Genomic DNA, 4,765 nt, shown 5'->3' with positions numbered 1-4,765 from the left:
AAAAAAAAAAAAAAAAAAAAAAAAAAAAAAAAACTACTAGACATAGATAGAGCTCATGACCAAAAAGCTTATTATACTTCAGATCGATTGAAATTTTTTGTGAGCTTAGCTTGTTAATATATAAATCGAGATCTGGAGGGCTGGTTGCTGAACAGCGTATTTAGCTATTAAACTTCATACTTCGGATGACTTGAAATTTTGATAGATTTTTTTTTTACAATATATAGAAATGAATTCAGGGATGCCCGCTCATTCTAATGGTCTTAAATTACTGCCAGCCAATGTTCAAAGAGCATCGTTGCAAGTATAAGTTAACATACTTCAGACGGGCTGTCCTTTTCATATCATTATAGTAACATTATAAATAGATGAAATATCTACAGCCAGCCCATTCCGATGGTCAAATCATATGAAAAATGTCAAAAACGTCATTTTCGTGAGTGCGGGCCACAGCGGGACGTCCCCATATAAGCTGCGGCCAGAAGTAGTAACCGTACTAGAAATTCGCTGAGATTTTGTATATGCGCTGTTCGGCACTTAGGAATGAAGAAATGTGAAAAATGGTCAAATTCGACGCGGTACCACGCCTACAGCTCTTGTGGGCGGAAATATGTTATCCGATTTTGATGAAATTCAGAGCATATGCTGGTTTTAACGAGAAAAGCTTAAATCTGAAAGATCGTCAAAATTGGTTTACATTGTCGTCCAGTAATTCTAGAAAAACAGGCGCAAATTTAAAAAAAAAAAATATTTTTTTATGAAATTTGGTGTGCCCTGCTCGTTTAAGCCAAAATTTTCCAACTTGCAAGATATAAAGAATTTTTTATTACGGCACCCACCTCCAACACAACTTTTTTGGCTCCAAGTACTAAATTTTATAAGTTTTGGAGAAAATGAGCAGGCACATTTATTTAATCTCTAAAGAAGTTCCTATTTCTTCAGTTTAAAAATGACAAAAGGAAAACATTTACAATACCTGCATACTAAATTATGTGCATGATATGTATTCACACTGAAACTTTCAATTTTACCTCCATTTTTGGCTGAATGTTGATTGTGATTAATAGACTGGCGAGTCATTAATATCTACACCTTCTTTAATTTCCACTTTTTATTGCATATTATTCATTTTATGTACATATCAGTCTTTCCTTTCAGCTCTACAATAAAAATTCAATAAATTTTACAAAAGGTGGGTCTACAAAAGGAAGAACTCGCAGCTCCTCGCAGCTGGAACTATTTGAGATATGACTACGGTGACCATATTAACCAACGTAAAATAAAGGACATTTTTTTTTCAAAATGATATGGGAATACGTTCATACAACTTGTATGATAAAAGTACCTTGGCCATATCGGAATTATTATTTAATTNCGCAGCTGGAACTATTTGAGATATGACTACGGTGACCATATTAACCAACGTAAAATAAAGGAAATTTTTTTTTTTCAAAATGATATGGGAATACGTTCATACAACTTGTATGATAAAAGTACCTTGCCCATATCGGAATTATTATTTAATCGTATAAGTTCATCTGCTGTAGCGAAAAATGAAGCCAAATCCTTTTCAAGGACTTCGCCATCCTTTGCTACCATTTACATTTCAAACGCGTTTACCATAATTCATACTGCACGACGAAGCCAGCACACAGTGGTTCAAAACTGGAATTCAAACCAATCAAAAAACAAAAAAAATATTTAGTTTGGTGAGCATTTTTTTATAACATTTCAAAAATTTTGTTTTGTGTATTTTTTGTTTTTGGAGAACCATTCAATTGTTTTCAACTAGTTTTTAATATGTAACATTTATTAACTGGAACAGGAGAATACATTTTCTTCAAAATTGCTACTTTTTCTGCATTTTTCTTTAAAAAATTTAATATAATCAAATTAAAATTCAGCAATCAGGCTCAACTGGTCTTTTGCAAATATTGTAAGCTTTTATAAAAAGAAAATAAAAATTAATCAAATTAAGTGAAAAATGAACTGAATGAATGCCAGTTTTGAACCACTCTGCAGCAGAGGGCTTATTGTTCTCTTTCTGTTGAACTGGAAACTCAGCGTGCAACACGATCCTGGGGACAACTTTCCCTGTGCTTTATAGATTATACAAAGTTTACCGACTAAATAGAAACCCTTAAGTGGGGTGCGAAACAAACTGGCGAAAGTTTTCATTATATTTTATAAGGGAGATTTTCAATTTTCATATTCTGCGTTTAAAAATTCACCTTTGAAAAATGCAGAGCCGATTTAAAGGACGGTTTAAGAAATAAAGGACAAAAGGTGTCCTTTATTTTGAAAACAATTATAAAGGACAGGGGATTAAAATAAAGGACTGTCCTTTAAAATAAAGGACGGATGGTCACCGTAGATATGACACGCATATTTAATGTTTCCTTTACTAACAGGCCTATTCTGCTTGTAACCGAACATTTTGTAACAAGCTAATTTTGTTACCAACAATTGTCACCACTTCTTGTAACCGCAATTCTATTTACCTTGATAACGTTTTAATTTATTCGGCAATTCAGCTATGGAGTTTTGTGTAAATTCTGGTGTTGCATATTTCACGGGGCAATATTTTGTTACCTGCTCATGAGATGGTAACAAAATTTACCGGTTACAAGAGTGTGGAGAATACGAAAAGGGTTTAAAAATTTACAGTAACTTTACTAACCGGTAACAAAATTTTTGTTGCCAACGCAGAATAGGCCTGTAAGTATAATTTAGCTCGCTTTCTAGGTCCTTTTTAAATATCCCTTTTTAAAGTAAGCACTCGAAAAATTTTACACTCACACAATTATATAGAATTTCAAGGTAAACTGTTTTATACATTTCAAAAGATTTATAAAAAGCAAAAGCAATGTTTGACCACAGATATATTCAAAAACTGCTCATCAATCAGATTGGCTTTTTATATATCCGCACAAGTGGAAAAATTTAATTCAAATTACTTGCGACAAAATCAAAATTTGTTCTTACAAACTAATTTTTTCGCATTGCTCCTACTTTAAGCTCGTGTCATGATTGCAAATATACATTTTTATCCAAAATTCTTTTTGGTTTGGGTTAGCTGGATATTTTGCTTGCATCTGCGTAATTACTTTTTTAGAATTCGCTAATCAGTTTTTACTACTTTTGGCCGCTGTAGTCCTATAGTGTGGGCGCGCGAGAGAAAAGTATACCGTGTCGTGTGATACATGGATGAAAAGATAATTCTGAGTACGGTATATCGTTCTCAGATCCTTTTACGCTAAAATGCCTCATTAAATTTCTAAGTTCAAAGAACTCAATATCTACCCAATTTAATACAATTGTACTTTTCATAATATTAAATATTTTAGTTAGCAGTGCCTTTTTTCCTTTGGAAGCGTAAAAATAAATTTATAATTAGATAAAACTAGCCAAAGCCCGCTTGCTTCGCGGCGCCTAATAAGATCGTTGCGTTGAGCAATACACAAATAGCGTTTAAAGGCAAAAAAGTTAGTTTACATTGAAACGACTAAAAGCGGAAACCTCCTCTCACATAGGCCAAGAATAATAGCGCAGTGATACCATATAGAATACTAATCCCTTTCGATGTCATCGTTTTAGTGATGGTCTTAGTTCCACCTCTAAGATCTGTGCCTAGCGTGCGTAGTATTCTTCTATGATCTTGCAACTTCAGCATTGGTCCGATGTACCATGTAAGCCAGTGATTCCCAAAGTGGTCCAGGTGAACCCCCAGGGGTCCACGGGAGACTTGACGGGGGTCCACGGTGAGATGAAAAAATGATCTGAGGTCTTTTTTGAAGTTAATGGAGATAACCTTCACTTTTCTGTAGGGGAATATGCTTCGGTCTTCCAGGCTGAGGTAATTGCAATACTCAAAGCCATGGACTACGTGGTGGAACATAGGTGGAGAGGAAGGAGTTTACATGATTGCAGTGACAACCAAGCTGCACTTAAGGCATTGGACAGCCCTCTATTTAAGTATTTTCAAACTAGTTCGGCAATGCAAGTCTCGACTAAAATATGATGGTGAACATAACGAGGTTGTTTTACTCTGGGTGCCAGGTCACTCAGGAGTACCTGATTATGAGACATCTGATCATTTGGCCAGAGTTGGCTCAGACTAGGCACTCCTCGGTCCGCACCCAGTTTTAGCACTCCCACCTTCGGCAATCGAAGCCACCATCAGAAACTGGGTGAATACTTCGCTCAGAAAAGACTGATAGGCATCGAGGGGATGCAGGTGGGCAAAACTCATGTTGCCTGACTGGTCACCGCACATGGCATAAACACCTGACTGTGATAGGCGTAAATGACAAGTCCATTTGCCCAAATTTGTGTGCTTCTTGCTTGCTTGGTTATTTGTCATAGATTTTTTTAAACTCGTTCTTTACTCTATTGTCAGTTTCTGAATTAAAAGTTTGGCGTAAAAAACTTAGCCGTTTTGATGTTTTAAGTTTTGTGTTTTAAACATGTGATAAATATTTTTCGCCTCACTTTAAAACTCGGAGCGATAAAAATAAAAATGATGCCATTAATACAAATAAACTATTTTACATATACTCCACGTGTAAAGTCATGAGTGCGCCGAACATTTGATGAGTTTATGGTGAAGATAATGTAAATAACGATAGCGCCCGCAGTGGTCTTAAAAAATATAACTCCTCCGAGCGTGAGAGTATTTTGATGTATTTATGAGCTCTATTTTTTAAAACCTACAAGTGTGTAATCACATTATTTTTATAAATAGAACACAATAAAATATTTTACT

The 4,765-nt window shown here is 35.0% G+C and overlaps 1 protein-coding gene across 1 annotated transcript in view; it reads left to right on the top strand.

Moving 5' to 3' along the window:
- Window positions 1–4,765, top strand: part of LOC108358178 (ATP-binding cassette sub-family G member 1) — a 242,942-nt gene that overhangs the window by 88,599 nt on the left and 149,578 nt on the right. The window lies entirely within an intron of this gene.

Source organism: Rhagoletis zephyria, unplaced genomic scaffold (genome assembly GCF_001687245.7).
Source record: "Rhagoletis zephyria isolate East Lansing unplaced genomic scaffold, Rhagoletis_zephyria_1.1 Rzeph_scaffold_00220, whole genome shotgun sequence".
Classification (NCBI taxonomy): domain Eukaryota; kingdom Metazoa; phylum Arthropoda; class Insecta; order Diptera; family Tephritidae; genus Rhagoletis; species Rhagoletis zephyria.
The sequence above is the reverse complement of the archived record's forward strand: the minus strand, read 5'-3'. Positions and strand labels throughout refer to the sequence as shown.